Source organism: Macaca nemestrina, chromosome 3 (genome assembly GCF_043159975.1).
Source record: "Macaca nemestrina isolate mMacNem1 chromosome 3, mMacNem.hap1, whole genome shotgun sequence".
NCBI lineage: Eukaryota > Metazoa > Chordata > Mammalia > Primates > Cercopithecidae > Macaca > Macaca nemestrina.
Window position 1 is genome coordinate 145273899 of NC_092127.1, and position 17955 is coordinate 145291853.

Consider the following 17955-nt stretch of genomic DNA (forward strand, 5'->3'; position numbering starts at 1 on the left):
TCGCATGTTCTTTTCTTACAATAAATGTCATTCCCTAAGTCTGAGTTATCTTCACTCTTTTACTCAGTCTGTGGTGTGAGTGAGACTGCACAGTGGGGCTCCTGAACACTATGAGTCAGATGATGAAAATCCCCACCTTCTATGCTCGCTTTGTGACCTGACATCCCTGCAGTTCTCTTTGTTCCTCTGAGAGAAAATGACCTGTAGCATGAGGTCATTTTCAGAGGCTCCCACTGTTGACATTTTTGTTGCTCTGGAAGTCTTCAAGCTGCAAATATCCGAGAGAACACCTGGCCACTTGAAAGTGTACGATTTTGTGGAATTGAACAGAGTACTATAAGCCCATATTAATTTATTATTTAAGACTCTAACTCCTTTCGTTGGTTTGAAAAGGGGGTGTTTATAAAGTCAAAGTCATGGCCAGGTGGGGTGGCTCATGCCTGAAATCCCAGTGCTTTGGGAGGCTGAGGTGGGCAAATCATCTGAGGTCAGGAATTTGAGACCAGCCTGGCCAACATGGTGAAACCCATCTCTAGTAAAAATACAAAAATTAGCGGGGTGTGGTGGCATGTACCTGTAGTCCCAACTATGCAGGAGGCTAAGGCAAGAGAATCGCTTGAGCCTAGGAGGCAGAGGTTGCAGTGGGCTGAGACTGCTCTACTGCACTCCAGCCTGGGTGACAGAGTGAGACTCTTTCTAAAAAAATAAACAAATAAATAAATAAAAAGTCAAAGTCACATGATTATTCATACTTTTATCATCAAATTCAAAACAGATAGTTTGTACATTATTAGCTACTGAAGCTACGGAGTGAAAGAACATAGCATACTGTCACCCATGCTAATCCTTGAAGACAAACTTTCTATTTTTTCAAGCCGCAAATGGAAATGGAAGCTACAAATGGAAAAGTAAAGCCCAATCTTCATTTACAGCTTTAAAAACTTTATTAGGGCCGGGCGCAGTGGCTCATGCTTGTAAACCCAACACTTTGGGAGGCCGAGGCCAGCGGATCATGGGGTCAGGAGGCCAAGACCATCCTAGCTAACATGGTGAAACCCCATCTCTACTAACAATACAAAAAAATTAGCCCGGCGTGGTGGCGCATGCCTGTAGTCCCAGCTACTTGGGAGGCTGAGGCAGAAGATCACTTGAACCCGGGAGGCGGAGGTTGCAGTGAGCCGAGATCGCACCACTGCACTCCAGTCTGGGGGACAAAGCAAGACTCTATCTCAACAACAAAAAACAAAAAACAAAAAAACAACTTGATTAGTGAGAACCAGTTACAACAATGACTGTGAAGTGTCATTGTAGTTTATATTTCCAAGGGCTGGAAAGGACTTGCTTATTATAAACAGAAGGACTTTGTCCTGCCTGGGGAAATGGAGAGAGGCAGCTATAGTTCACAGACTCTGGAGCCAGGCTACCAGGGCTTGGAATCCAGCTCTGCCTCTTACTAGTTTTGTGTCCTTGGTTAAGTCTTCTCTGTGCCTCAGTTTCTTCACCAGCAAAGTGGAAATAATAATGGTATCTACCTTATAGGGTTTTTATGAGGATCTAAAATATGTTTAAAGCACTCAGAACTGTGGCTGGCATACAATAAATGTTAGCCAGCATTTCAATAAATGTTAACTGTATGATGCTGAAAGTGCTGTTGGGGGTCTTTGGTTCTCTTTTTTTGTCTTGTAATTTATCAGGAAATGAGCTCCCTGCTACAGTAATTTTTCATTCTGCTCTCAGGGCCAACTGGAATGAAGCAGAAATGATGAACGAGTTGCCCATCATGACCACGACTGTCACAGTGTCCATGAACCAAGAGCATTCTGTAAATCTTATTTCTCTTTTGTGTCATGGGCAAGTGTGAAGGGCTTGTATTATCTTATCATTCATTTGTAATTATAAGGGGTAATGATGAGGACTGTTTCTTTTGTTTTTCCCCTAAAATGTTTCCAGGCTCTCGGATATAAATCAGCCTGGGGAGATATGCAATACAACCAACGAATGTCACACTTGTTCTGCTAACAATTAAAATTTTGTTTTCACTGAATCCTAAGTTTGGGAAGGCATAATAGTCAGGTGACCTGGTGTCACCTTAAGAGTATATGACTTCCCTCCATCCACAGATATAAACAATATTATTCAATTAATGAGGTCAATCCCCCTGTTCCCACAACATTTTTCATAAGTGCTGGCAAGAAACAACACATAGTAAAGGATTTCTATTAAACATTATCATTCCCAAAAGAATATGATGATTCCTAAGTAGAACCAATGGCAACTAGTTTTTCTCCAATGCTGTCTTGATTTCTAAAAGCAATCACCTTCATTCAACTGACAGATGACTATAGGGATCCTTTCATGCCAGTGACCTAAGGATTCTTTTTCTCAGAAATCAATGGAGCACATTGTCCCAACACTATTTTTTTTTTTTTTTTTTTGAGATAGGGTCTCTCTCTGTCACTCAGGCTGGAGTGCAGCGGCATGATCATGGCTCACTGCAGCCTCAATCTCCCCAGGCTCAGGTGATCCTCCCACTTCAGCTTCCTAAGTAGCTGGGACAACAGGCTTGTGCCACTATGCCCAGTTAATTTTTCTAGAGACAGGGTCTTGTCATATTGGCCAGGCTGGTCTTGAATTTCTGGGCTCAAGCGATCCACCTGCCTCGGACTCCCAAAGTGTTAGGATTACAGGCATGAGCCACTGAACCTGGCCTGTCCCTACACTATTGACAGAATAATCCCAGAAGGAATTCCCTTCTACCAGCACTTTAATTCAATAATACTGTCTTAGAGTTTCTATGCCAAGATCCTCTTCAGAGTCCGTTTATATCTTTAATAATAATAAAAATATTGCCCACATGTGGCAGATGTAACTGCCAACCCAACAGTCATTTCTCCTCTTTTTCTTAGCTAATAGAAGTCTAATTTTATTAGGGACAGAAATGTGCTCAGCCCAAGGTCATGAGTTGTTAAGCCAGTCATAATGATCTCATTTTCCTTTAACAAGTACCTTTCCAGACTCCTTTTAACCTGGCCCATGAGATGCAAGAGAAAGTCTACTGAGTAGCAAATGGGAAGGGTTTGCATCCCTGATAGTGGATTGTTTCTTTTCTGCCCACCCTACTTCTCTCCCACTTGGGATGCTATAGTGAAAACATGGCACCTAGTGCTATGGCAGCCATAATGAAACCACGAGACAAAAAAACATGAAGACCCAAAGTCAACACATGAAGAATGGCAGATTAGACGGTAGGAAGAACTGAGTCCTTGATAACATCATTAAGACACTACCAAATGCTCAATATCACCTACCTCCAAACTAGTAAAAAAAAGTCATTATTGCTTTATTACTTTAGGGTGGTAGAGCACCAAAATCCACTCTCTCTCCTTCCATTATAATTTGGTAAGCGGCTGCTCACCTACATTATACTTCGCAGCCTCCTTTGCAACAAGTGTGGCCCTGTAAGTTCTCTCCAATGGAAAATAACTGAAGCCTCATATGATAACAGGATTGTATTATACAGGAAAATGTCCATTTTCTAGAGGAGTATACTGAAGTATTTAGCAGCCAAATGTCATAATGTCTAAAATTCACTTAATATTTTCATCAATGGGGTAATTAAAAAGTTTTAGAGACACAGTGGTGATGGTTGTACAACACTGTGAATATAATTAATGCCACTGAATTATACACTTAGCAATGGTCACAATGGCAGTTTTTGTTATATATATTTCACCAAAATTTTTAGAAGTTTAAAAAGCCATTTCTTTTTTTTTTTTTTTTTTTTTTTGAGACGGAGTCTCGCTCTGTCGCCCAGCCCAGGCTGGAGTGCAGTGGCGCGATCTCGGCTCACTGCAAGCTCCGCCTCCCGGGTTCACGCCATTCTCCTGCCTCAGCCTCCCGAGTAGCTGGGACTACAGGCGCCCACAACCACGCCCGGCTAATTTTTTGTATTTTTAGTAGAGACGGGGTTTCACCGTGGTCTCGATCTCCTGACCTTGTGATCTGCCCGCCTCGGCCTCCCAAAGTGCTGGGATTACAGGCGTGAGCCACCGCGCCCGGCCTAAAAAGCCATTTCAAAAAAGATGAAGTACCACCTCACCCATTAGGATAGCTATTATCAAAAAACAAAAAGTGCTCTCTGGGCAGGGCATCTCTGAAAGAAAGGCAGCAGCCCCAGTCAGGGGCTTATGGATAAAACTCCCATCTCCCTGGGAAGGGCACCTTGAGGAAAGGGCAGCTGTGGGTGCAGCTTCAGCAGACTTAAATGTTCCTGCCTGCCAGCTCTGAAGAAAGAAGCAGATCTCCCGGCACAGTGCTCAAGCTCTGCTAAGGGACCGACTGCCTCCTTAAGTGGGTCCTTGACCCCCGTACCTCCTGATGGGGAGACACTTCCCGGCAGGGGTCGACAGACACCTCATACAGGAGAGCTCTGGTTGACATCTGGTGGGTGCCCCTCTGGGACAAAGCTTCCAGAGGAAGGAACAGGCAGCAATCTTTGCTGTTCTGCAGCCTCCGCTGGTAATACCCAGGCAAACAGGGTCTGGAGTGAACCTCCAGCAAACTCCAACAGACCTACAGCAGAGGGGCCCGACTGTTAGAAGGAAAACTAACAAACAAAAAGGAATAGCAACAACATCAACAAAAAGGACGTCCACACAAAAACCCTATCTGGAGGTCACCAACACCAAAGGCCAAAGATAGATAAATCCACAAAGATGAGGAAAAACCAGTGCAAAAAGGCTGAAAATTCCAAAAATCAGAACGTCTCTTTTCCTCCAAGGGATCACAACAACTCGCTAGCAAGGGAACAAAACTGGATGGAGAATAAGTCTGATGAATTGACATAAGTAGGCTTCAGAAGGTGGGTAAAAATAAACTCCTCTGAGCTAAAGGAACATGTTCTAACCCAACACAAGGAAGCTAAGGACCTTGAAAAAAGGTTAGAGGAACTGCTAACTAGAATAACCAGTTTAGAGAAGAACATAAATGACCTGATGGAGCTGAAAAACACAGTACGAGAACTTCATGAAGCATACACAAGTATCAATAGCTGAATCAATCATGTGGAAGAAAGGATATCAGAGACTGAAGATCAACTTAATGAAATAAAGTATGAAGACAAGATTAGAGAAAAAAGAATGAAAACGAACAAACAAAGCCTCCAAGAAATATGGGACTATGTGAAAAGATCAAACCTTGATTGGTGTAACTAAAAGTGACAGGGAGAATGGAACCAAGTTGGAAAACACTCTTCAGGATATTATCCAGGAGAACTTCCCCAACCTAGCAAGACAGGCCAACATTCAAACTCAAGAAATACAGAGAACACCACAAAGATACTCCTCAAGAGGAGCAACCCCAAGATACATAATTGTCAGATTCACCAAGGTTGAAATGAAGGAAAAAATATTAAGGGCAGCCATAGAGAAAGGTTGGGTTATCCACAAAGGGAAGCCCATCAGACTAACAGCAGATCTCTCTGCAGAAACCCTACAAGCCAGAAGAGAGTGGGGGCCAACATTCAACATTCTTAAAGAAAAGAATTTACAACCCAGAATTTCATATCCAGCCAAACTAAGCTTCATAAGTGAAGTAGAAATAAAATCCTTTACAGACAAGCAAATGCTGAGAGATTTTGTCACCACCAGGCCTGCCTTACAAGTGCTCCTGAAGGAAGCACTAAACACGGGAAGGAACAACCAGTACCAGCCACTGCAAAAACATATCAAATTGTGAACACCATCAACACTATGAAGAAACTGCATCAACTAATGGTCAAAATAACCAGCTCGCATCATGACAGTATCAAATTCACACATAGCAATATTAACCATAAGTGTAAATGGTCCAAATGCCCCAATTAAAAGACACAGACTGGCGAACTGGATAAAGAGCCAAGACCCATCAGTGTGCTGTATTCAGGCGACTGATCTCACATGCAAAGACACACATAGGCTCAAAATAAAGGGATGGACGAAGATCTACCAAGCAAACAGACAGCAAAAAAAAAGCAGGGGTTGCAATCCCAGTCTCAGATAAACAGACTTTAAACCTACAAAGATCAAAAAAGACAAAGAAGGGCATTACATAATGGTAAAGGGATCAATGCAACAAGAAGAGCTAACTATCCTAAATATATATGCACCCAATACAGGAGCACCCATATTCATAAAGTAAGTTCTTAGAGACCTACAAAGAGAGACTCCCACACAATAACAGTGGGAGACTTTAACACCCCACTGTCAATATTAGACAGTTCAACAAGACAGAAAATTAACAAGGATATTCAAGACTTGAACTCAGCTCTGGACCAAGCAGACCTAATAGACATCTACAGAACTCACCATCCCAAATCAACAGAATATACATTCTTCTCAGCACCACATCAAATTTATTCTAAAATTGACCACATAAAAAACACTCCTCAGCAAATGTAAAGAATAGAAATCATAACAAACAGTCTCTCAGACCACAGTGCAATCACATTAGAATTCAGGATTAAGAAACTCACTAAAGGCTGGGCGTGGTGGTTCATGCCTGTAATCCCAGCACTTTGGGAGGTCGAGGCAGATCACGAGGTCAGGAGATCGAGACCATCCTGGCTGACACGGTGAAACCCCATCTCTCCTAAAAATACAAAAAATTAGCCGGGCGTGGTGGCATGCACCTGTGGTCCCAGCTGCTCAGGAGGCTGAGGCAGGAGAATGGCAAGAACCTGGGAGGCGGAGCTTGCTGTGAGCCAAGATCACACCACTGCACTCCAGCTTGGGCGACAGAGTGAGACTCCGTCTCAAAAAAAAAAAAAAAAAAAAGAAACTCACTAAAAACTGCACAACTACACAGAAACTGAACAACCTGCTCCTGAATGACAACTGGGCAAATAACGAAATTAAGGCAGAAATCAGTAAGTTCTTTGAAACCAATGAGAACAAAGACACAACGTACCAGAATCTTTGGGACACAGCTAAAGCAGTGTTTAGAGGGAAATTTATAGCACTAAATTCCCACAGGAGAAAGCAGGAGAGATCTAAAATCAACACCATAACCTCACAGTTAAAAGAACTAGAGAAGCAAGAGCAAACAAATTCAAAAGTTAGCAGAAGACAAGAAATAACTAAGATCAGAGCAGAACTGAAGGAGACAGAGATACGAAAAACCCTTCAAAAAAATCAATGAATCCAAGAGCTGGCATTTTGAAAAAATTAACAAAATAGATAGACCGCTAGCCAGACTAATAAAGAAGAAAAGAGAGAAGAATCAAATAGACACAATAAAAAATGATAAAGGGGATATCACCCCTGATCCCACAGAAATGGAAACTACCATCAGAGAATACTATAAATACCTCTACACAAACTAGAAAACCTAGAAGAAACGGATAAATTCCTGAACACATGCACCCTCCCAAGACTACATCAGGAAGAAGTCAAATCCCTAAATAGACCGATAACAAGTTCTAAAATTGAGGGAGTAATTAATAGCCTACCAACTAAAAAAAGCCCAGGACCAGAGAGATTCACAGCCGAATTCTACCAGAGGTACAAAGAGGAGCTGGTACCCTTCCTTCTGAAACTATTCCGAACAATATAAAAAGATGGACTCCTTCCTAACTCATTTGATGAGGCCAGCATCATCCTGATACCAAAACCTGGCAGAAGACACAACAAAAAAAAGAAAATTTCAGGCCAATATCCCTGATGAACATTGATGCAAAAATCCTCAATAAAATACTGGGAAACCAAATCCAGCAGCACATCAAAAAGCTTATCCACCATGATCAAGTGAGCTTCATCCCTAGGATGCAAGGCTGGTTCAACTTACACAAATCAACAAGCATTATCCATCACATAAACAGGACCAATGGCAAAAACCACATGATTTTCTCAATAGATGCAGAAAAAGGCTTCAGTAAAATTCAACACCTCTTCATGCAAAAAACTCTTTTCTTTATTTCTTTTCTTTTCTTTTTTTTTTTTTTTGAGACGGAATCTCGCTCTGTTACCCAGGCTGGAGTGCAGTGGCGCAATCTCGGCTCACTGCAAGCTCCGCCTCCTGGGTTCACACCATTCTCCTGCCTCAGCCTCCCGAGTAGCTGGGACTACAGGTGCCCGCCACCACACCTGGCTAATTTTTTTGTGTTTTTAGTAGAGATGGGGTTTCACCGTGTTAGCCAGGATAGTCTCAATCTCCTGACCTTGTGATTCGCCCGCCTCGGCCTCCCAAAGTGCTGAGATTACAGGCGTGAGCCACCGCGCCCGGCCCATGCAAAAAACTCTCAATAAACTAGGTATTGGTGAAACGTATCTCAAAATAATAAGAGTTTTTTATGACAGACCCACAGTCAATATCATACTGAATGGGCAAAAGCTGGAAGCATTCCCTTTGAAAACCTGCACAAGACAAGGATGCCCACTCTCACCACTCCTATTTAACATAGTATTAGAAGTTCTTGCCAGGGCAATCAGGCAAGAGAAAGAAATAAAGGGTATTCAAATAGGAAGAGAGGAAGTCAAATTGTCTCTGTTTGCAGATGACATGATTGTACATTTAGAAAATATACAATCGTCTTAGCCCAAAATCTCCTTAAGCTGATAAGCAACTTCAGCAAAGTCTCAGGACACAAAATAAATGTGCAAAAATCACAAGCTTTCCTATACACCAATAATAGACAAACAGAGAGCCAAATAATGAGTGAACTCCCATTCACAATTACTACAAAGAGAATAAAATACCTAGGAATACAACTTACAAGGGATGTGAAGGACCTCTTCAAGGAGAACTACAACCCACTGCTCAAGGAAATAAGAGAGGACACAAACAAATGGAAAACCATTCCATGCTCATGGATAAGAAGAATCAATATCATGAAAATGGCCATACTGCCCAAAGTAATTTACAGATTCAATGCTATCCCCATCAAGCTACCATTGACTTTCTTCACAGAATTAGAAAAAACTAGTTTAAATTTCATATGGAACCCAAAAAGAGCCCGTATAGCCAAGACAATCCTAAGCAAAAAGAACAAAGCAGGAGGTATCACACGGATGTGACTTCAAACTATGCTACAAGGCTACAGTAACCAAAACAGCATGGTACTAGTACCAAAACAGATATACAGACCAATGGAACAGAACAGAGGTCTCAGAAATAATGCCACATATCTACAAGCATCTGATCTTTGACAAACCTGACAAAAGCAAGAAATGGGGAAAGGATTCCCTATTTAATTTTATTATTAAAAAATTAAATTATTATTTAATTAGCTGTATTAGAAAAACTGGCTAGCAATATGCAAAAAACTGAAACTGTACCCCTTCCTTACACCTTATACAAAAATTAACTCAAGATGGATTAAAGACTTAAATGTAAGACCTAAAACCATAAAAACCCTAGAAGAAAACCTAGGCAATACCATTCAGGACATAGGCATGGGCAAAGACTCCATGACTAAAACACCAAAAGCAATGGCAGCCAAAGCCAAAACTGACAAATAGGATCTAATTAAACTAAAGAGTTTCTGCACAGCAAAAGAAACTATCATCAGAGTGAACAAGCAACCTATACAATGGGAGAAAAGTTTTGCAATCTTTCCACCTGACAAAGGGCTAATATCCAGAATCTACAAGGAACTTAAACAAATCTACAAGAAAAAAGCAAACAACCCCATCAAAAAGTGGGCGAAGGACATGAACAGACACTTTTCAAAAGAAGACATTTATGAAGCCAACAAACATGAAAAAAGCTCAGTATCACTGGTCATTAAAGACATGCAAATCAAAGCCACAATGAGATACCATCTCATGCCAGTTACAATGGCAATTATTAAAAAGTCGGGAAACAACAGATGCTGGAGAGGATGTGGAGAAATAGGAATGCTTTTACACTGCTGGTGGGAGTGTAAATTAGTTCAACCATTGCGGAAGACAGTGTGATGATTCCTCAAGGATCTAGAACCAGAAATAACATTTGACCCAGCAATCCTATTACTGGGTATATACCCAAAGGATTATAAATCATTCTACTAGAAAGACAAATGCACACATATGTTTGTTGTAGCTCTATACACAATAGCAAAATCTTGGAACCAACCCAAATGCCCATCAATGATAGACTGGATAAAGAAAATGTGGCACATATACACCATGGAATACTATGCAGCTATAAAAAAGGATGAGTTCATGTCCTTTGCAGGGACATGGATGAAGCTGGAAACCGTCATTCTCTGCAAACTAACACAGGAACAGAAAACCAAACACCACATGTTCTCACTTATAAGTGGGATTTGAACAATGAGAACACATGGACACCTCGAGGGGAACATCACACACTGGGGCCTTTCAGGGGGTGGGGGGGCTAGGAGGAAGCATTAGGAGAAATACCTAATGTAGATGACGGGTTGATGGGTGCAGCAAACCACCATGACACGTGTATACCTATGTAACAAACCTGAACGTTCTGCACATGTACCCCAGAACTTAAAGAATAATTAAAAAAAAGAAAGGAAAAAAAAGTAACAAGTGTTGGCAAGGATGTGGAGAGATTAGAACCCTTGTGCATTGTGGCTGGGAATGCAAAATGTTACAGCTGCTGGAAAATGGTATGGCAGTTCCTCAAAAAATTAAAAATGGAATGACCATGTGATCCATAAATTTTACTTCTGTGTATATAACCATACAAATTGGAAGCAGGGACTTGAACAGATATTTGCATACCCATGTTTATAGCACCATTATTCACAATAGCTAAAAGGTGGAAAACAAGTGTTCATCAACTGATGAAGGGGTGAATAAAATGTGGTCTAGACATACAATGGAATATTATTCAGACTTACAAAGGAAGGAAATTCCGATACATGCTGAATTATGGATTAACTTTGAAGTCATTGTGCCAAGTGAAATAAGCCAGACACAAAAGTAGTGAAATTCACAGAATTAGCAGTGAAATTCACAGAAGCAAAAGTGGAATGTTGGCTGTCAGGGGATGGGGGAAAAGTGGGAATGAGGAGTTATTGTTTAATGGGTATGGAGTTTCAGTTTTGCACTGAACTGCAAGCTTAAACATCATAAATTTAATGTCATGATAATTTACCACAGTTTAAAAAAAAGACAGTCATAAGGAAAATGTGTGACTAAAATCTGGTGTGTACCAACAAAATCTGTTGACCTTAAAAAAAAAAAAACCTGTCACCTGACCTAACTTGGAAAGCAGGGTACAATTCTATTGAGCCTCTACCCAGACTGATTTGCAAAGAGAGATACAAAAGAAGAGGAAAAGTTTAGAAATTTGGTGTCTTGAAGGGTTGGAAAAGCCAATAACTTCTATACCTCAAACAGCAAGAGATTGGAGATGAAAATAAGGGTTCTGCCTTCCCTCCCAAGTCTGCTATCTCAGAGCGCTCCATATAGCTGCCGCTACATTGTAAGAGGAAAACATGGAGGGCAAGGAAGCAAAGAAAGAAAGCAGGCAGATAGCCCAAGTCTTGGAAAGAAGGTTGGGAGAGAAGGCTGGCATGTGAACTGGCTGGAAGTTCTGAGTACCTGAACTGCATTAGCAAAGGGACCATAGCCAAGCCAGTAAAACGACTGTTGCACTCTCAAACTTCCAAATTGGCACCAGCAGGCAGTGGGCTGCAAAAGCTGAACAGCCACCAAGGAGGGGATAACCCCAGCACCCACTTTAGATTTGGTGAAGGAGGAAACTGAACACAGAGAAGCCCCTTCCCCAAGGGCAAGGCCAAGGGACACCAAGAGCATGAGCAAGGGCTCTCCTGAAGAGCAGTACCAGAATCTAGTCAGGGCAGCTCCTCTTCCGCCGGGGCAGGGGCCTTCCCATTGCCTGCCGCAGGATCCCAGCCCTGCTATGGACCAGGGGCTGCTGTGTGCATTTCCTCCTCCTCTTTTTCCCGTGGGAGTTTTAATTGTGTTTTCTCTGCTCCCTGTTCTACCGTGGTTTATTGAGTGTGAGTATGAGTTCAGAAGTGGGGAGATAACTTGCTTTTTATTTTTTTTATTTATTTATTTATTTATTTATTTATTTATTTATTTATTTATTTTGAGACAGAGTCTTGCTCTGTCGCCCAGGCTGGAGTGCAGTGGCGCGATCTCGGCTCACTGCAAGCTCCGCCTCCCGGGTTTACGCCATTCTCCTGCCTCAGCCTCCGGAGTAGCTGGGACTACAGGCGCCCGCCACCTCGCCTGGGTAGTTTTTTGTATTTTTTAGTAGAGACGGGGTTTCACTGTGTTAGCCAGGATGGTCTCGATCTCCTGACCTCGTGATCCGCCCGTCTCGGCCTCCCAAAGTGCTGGGACTACAGGCGTGAGCCACCGTGCCCGGGTAGTTTTCTGTATTTTTTAGTAGAGACGGGGTTTCACTGTGTTAGCCAGGATGGTCTCGATCTCCTGACCTCGTGATCCGCCTGTCTCGGCCTCCCAAAGTGCTGGGATTACAGGCTTGAGCCACCGTGCCTGGCCGATAACTTGCTTTTTAGTTCCCAGGTTGCAAGACCATCAGGAACCATGCTGGAACGTAATGGAAATGATTCATATGTTACCCAGTGACCATGGACTTTCAGGCAGTGCATTCACTGGATGGGGCTTTGGTTTGTCTCCCTTGGGATGAAGCAAGTGTGTTCTATGTGTAGAAATTGGGGCGTTCACTGATTCTTGGTGGTCAGAGGCACTGATTCCAGCAAAGAGGGCCAGCTGACTATGAACACCCATTCTTCTCTTCTTCCACTGTGTCAGAAGAATAGCTAGGCACATGGCTGCCTGGCTACATGACTCTCCCCATTTTCCTCTGCACTGTGAAGTAGCCACTGAATTAATTCTTGCCAATGGAATGTCAGCCTGCCTGGCACGTACTCATTTCCTATGAACTGGGACATGATGACCAAAAGACAGGAGCTATGCTGCAGATAGCCTGGCTATCATGAGCCCCTTCTCCCCTCAGTGATATGAAATAGCCACCATGGACTGTTATGTGAAAAAAAAAAAAATTCATTTTTAAGCCACATTATTGTTGCCTTATTGTTGTTATAGCAGCTGAATCTTTCACTCTAGCTAATATATTCAGATACTCTGTTAATTGAAGCCCAAACACCTTATCTGATGTTTCATCCTATTCTCTATAAAAAGGACAAAGTCACTCTGTTCATCAGCTACTTGAGAGTTACATTGATTCTGAGGTGACACTAACTTAACAGAACCCTACTCTGGTGAATCCACTGATTCCCAAGAGTTCCAAGTGACTGGGTGGTTCCCCTCAGCACAGGGAGGAAGTAAGGCCAGGGAATGGGTTCCTCACTTAGCAGTAGCCCATCTTTGACATATACAATTTTTAGAAAGGTTTTATAAATATGCACACAAACATTTTCCTTAAATATTTAACTGTATTTTACTCAGCACAGTCCCCTGAGAAGTATAGGAATGTATAGGTAACATGACTAATTTCATTTTATAGATGACAGTGAGGTGATTACTCCCAATATGACTGACTCAGCAGTTCTAAAGAAATCTCTTGGCCGGGTGCAGTGGCTCACGCTTGTAATCCCAGTACTTTGGGAGGCCGAGGTGGGCAGATCACGAGGTCAGGAGATGGAGACCAGCCTGGCTAACATGGTGAAACCCTGTCTCTACTAAAAATACAAAAAAGTAGCTGGGTGTGGTGGCAGGCACCTGTAATCCCAGCTACTTGGGAGGCTGAGGCAGGAGAATCGCTTGAACCCAGGAGGCGGAGGATGCAGTGAGCTGAGATCGTGCCACTGCACTCCAGCCTGGGAAACAGAGCGAGATTCTGTCTCAAAAAAAAAAAAAAAAAAAAAAAGAATCTCTTCTAGTCCTTCAGCCATATGCAGTGATTTCATGTGCCTTCCTATCCCTAAGGCAAAACCAAACAAACCAAAAAACCAAATCTGTAGGGCAGCCTGACCACAAGCTAACTGAAAATGAGATCCTTGTGCCTGGAAGCCCCTGGTCTACAGCTTTGAAATAGCATCACAGCAACCCTCTTTCTGGCCCACAGTCACAGCTCCAAGTGCCAAAACAAACAGTGAGCCTTCACAATGCTGGCTCTCCTTGCTAGGCTCTGACATCAACACCTCAGGCCTGGTTCAGTGAAGAGAAACAACCAAACATGAAGCAAACCAGAGCACAACAAGAAATGCACCACCCAGATCCCCAGAGGACAGACAGGCCCAGAAAGCTCAAGAGATGGGAACCTGAGAGGCAAATTCAGGTTGAATCTTATGTGGCTAATGGTAGAACACAAAGCTGAGAAATGCCAGGTGAATGCATCTGACCATCAAGCCCCAAACACTAAACTCGGACCTCCTCCTCAAACAAACTGGCAGCTGCTCAGTGGATGTGTTATACCAGGGTGATAGTCAAAATGATAATTCTTCCATGCTCCATTCTAATGGGAATTCAGAACAGAGCAGGAACCATGAGCACACAGTCTGGATCCAGAATCTCTGGTTTCAAATCCAGGCTCTGCCACTTAGTAGCTGGGTGATGCTGCACAAACTGCTTAAACTTCTTTAAGCCTCAATTTTTGCATCTATAAAATGGGGATCATAAAAGTACCTATTTCCTAGGGCCGCAGTGAAGATTAAGGGAGTGAACATACATGAGACTATTTGATAAGCACATGGCAAGCATTCAATAATTGGAAGCTATTATTGTTATAAATGGTTGTCTCAGTACCACTGATGCCCATCCCACTTGTGGTCCAGGAAAAGAAGGTAAAACTGCAGATCTAGTCCAGCTGAAAGATGACTGCTTAGGAACTCAGTGAGAAACCTGACAGAGCATGTAGAATATGCTTTTAATGTCCTCTTGGTGAAGTAGAAGGAACAAATCCTTCAAATAGTCTCTTAGAAATTACTTTACGCCGATGACTTCTTTGGAAGGACAAAACACACGTGAAATATACCAGATCATAGGTTTCTTGTTGGAGTTCACACCGATGATGGGGAAGGTTGTACATCATCCTGCATTCTTCCTATGGCCAGAAGAACTAATCAACAACTCAGAACCCGAACTCCCCAGAATGTTTAGGACCACTACATCACCAGAATGAAAAACAGTGAGACCAGGGACTTGTAAAATGCAGTTAACTGCCTGATGCCTGTCCTTCCAAAGCCTGTTGGTGCTCCACACACCTTGTGAAAGGTGACTCAATGCAGTTTCTCACTTCATACAGTACCCTGTACAAAAACCAACCTGGAACAGACCTTGTAAATGATCAACCTTCCCTATCTTCCTCAAATCCTCTCTCATATCCCACCAATGATAACATTTCATGTTTATTTTGAGCACTTAAAAGGTTACAGGATATGAATAAGAGTGTGTCCTCAGAAACAGGAGCAAAATCAGGAAGATCATTGTGATGGTTAATTTTAGGTGTCAGCTTGATTGGGCTAAAGAATGCCCAGGTATCTGGTAAAACATTATTTCTGAGTGTGCTTGTCAGGTTGTTTCTGGAAAAAATCAGCATTTGAATCAGTAGACTGAGTAAAGAAAACTCACCCTTATCAATGTGGGAAGGCATCACCCAATCCATTGAGGGCCCCAATAGAACAAACAGGCAGAGGAGGGATGAATTCTCTCTTTTCTTGCGCCAGAACACCCATCTTCTACTGCCCTTGGACATCAGAACTCCAGTCTCTGCCTTGGGACACCAGACACATACCTGCACATCTCCTAGGCTCTGAGGCCTTCAGCATCGGACTGAGAGTTACATCATCGGCTCCCCTTGCTCTCAGGCCTTCAGACTTGGACTGGATTGTAACACCAGCTTTATGGGGTCTCCAGCTTGCAGATGGCACATCATAGGACTTCTGGCCTCCATAATTGCCTAAGCCAATTCTCATAATAAATCTCCTCTTAAATATCTCCATATATCCTATTGGTTCTGTTTCTCTGGAAAACTCTGACTATACAGTCATCAGCCAAAGTGGCTCCATAGTTAACCAAGAAAATGAAGCAACCAAGAAAATGAAGCACGTAGAGCAATAACATATTCTAACAACAACTTGCAAGTGCACTGCTAAGAGGACTGACATGTTTCCCAACTCTCCTTACAGAGACTAGCAAATATTCTCAGAAAGTAGTGACCGGGCTGGGCGTGGTAGCTCATGTCCATAATCCCAGCACTTTGGGAGGCCGAGGCGGGTGAATCATCTGAGGTCAGGAGTTGGAGACCAACCTGGCCAACATGGTGAAACTCCGTCTCTACTAAAACTACAAAACTTAGGCAGGTGTATTGGTGGGCACCTGTAATCCCAGCTCCTGGGGAGACTGAGGCAGGAGAATTGCTTGAACCCAGGAGGTGGAGCTTGCAGTGGACCGAGATCACGCAACTGCATTCCTGCCTGGATGACAGAGTGAGACTCCATCTCAAAAAACAAAAAGAAAGTAGTGACCGGCATGAGCTGCTCCATGCCCTGGCCCCTGGCCACCGTGCCCCTCAGCGGCTCTCCAAAGGCTCCAGTGTTGCTTACCAGACCCAGGATGCACTGGGCTTTGGTCCTGGGTTACCTCTACAGGGCAGTCCTCTCCTGGCTGTCCCTTTACAGCTTTTTATGCCAGCTGCCTTCTTCAGCCGCCTCTACTTCCCTATGAAGCGGATCATATGTTGACACCATTTTCCTCTCCTAGGTGGGAGGGTAGGGCAGGGCGGAGGTTGCGGGAATCATCCTTTGTGACATACAAGGGGTTTCTCCTTTTGTTCCCTTTACCATTCCTAGACCAGCAGGCTCCTCCCTACTGGGGTTTGGCTGCCCAGTTTCTAGACAATGGGCACTGCTGTACTTTTCCGGACTTGCCACCTGCCTGCACCACTTCCTTCCCAGCAATGGAAACTAATTTACCTTTAAAGCAGCTCTACGGTACTTGGTAGAGTACAAAGAATGGACTGAGAGAATATTCTTCTTTTAGAAGTAGCTCATCAGTTATTAGATAATCTGTTCTCTTCCTTAGAAAACTATTTAAAGCATATTACTTGGATTCTCAAATCAGTTATACTCCCCCCAATATCTTGAATTGTTCGTCGCCTGGGATGAATTAAGGGCAGATTCATTGACTGAAGAAGTTGAACCATTAGCATTCTCAGTGTGTCTGAACAGTGCCGTATGGGGGAGAAAGCTGCTTTGATTCAGAGGACGAGTGTTAGTCTTCTGGAAAGAAACAACCTGACGGTAAAGAACAGCAATCTGCCAAACCTGCTCGACAGAAATAGCCTCACTTCTTTTGTTGTAAATCTATATTTATCACATCACCTTTTGGCCTACAATATGGTTTTCTGAACAGAGTTACTCACCAGAAAGGATTTTCCTAAGCAAATGACTACTGTTGCTTTAGCCCCATAGTGAATGCTGTAGTAGCCCCTTATCCACAAGGGACACACACATGCCATGACCCCCAAGAGATGCCTGAAATCTTGGATAGTAACAAACTCTACATATACGATGTTTTTTCTTTCTTTTCTTTTCTTTTCCTTTCGAGATGGGGTCTCACTCTGTTGCCCTGGATACAGTGCAGTGGCCAAAAATTGGCTCACTGCAACCCCTGCTTCCCAGGATCAAGCTATTCTCCTGCCTCAGCCTCCCCAAGTAGCTGGGATTACAGGCACGCACCACTATGCCCAGCTAATTTTTGTAATTTTAGTAGAGATGGGGTTTTACCATGTTGGCCAGGCTGGTCTTGAACTCCTGACCTCAAGTGATCCACCCGCCTCAGCCTCCCAAAGTGCTGGGATTACAGGCATGAGCCACCGAGTCTGGCCACGATGTTTTTTCTATACATACATGCATATGATAAAGTTTAATTTATAAATTAGGCAGAGTAAGAGAGTAACAACAATAATAAAATAGAACAACTATAATAATATGCTGTAATAAAAGCTATGTGAATGTACTCCTCCCCATCTATTTCAAAATATCTTCGTATTTTTGGACCT

General features: G+C 42.9%; 1 protein-coding gene across 3 annotated transcripts in view; it reads right to left on the bottom strand.

Annotated features, from left to right (window-relative positions):
* The window catches only part of LOC105496850 (transmembrane protein 150C), an 85598-nt gene that overhangs the window by 26915 nt on the left and 40728 nt on the right, over positions 1 to 17955 (bottom strand). The window contains exon 1 of one of the 3 annotated variants that reach the window (XM_011767471.3): positions 16499 to 16756. The exons of the other annotated variants lie outside the window; for them this stretch is intronic. The gene's annotated coding sequence lies outside the window, so the exon portion shown is untranslated. Of the gene's footprint in view, positions 1 to 16498; positions 16757 to 17955 lie in introns of those variants that run through there. 3 annotated transcript variants of the gene reach the window in all.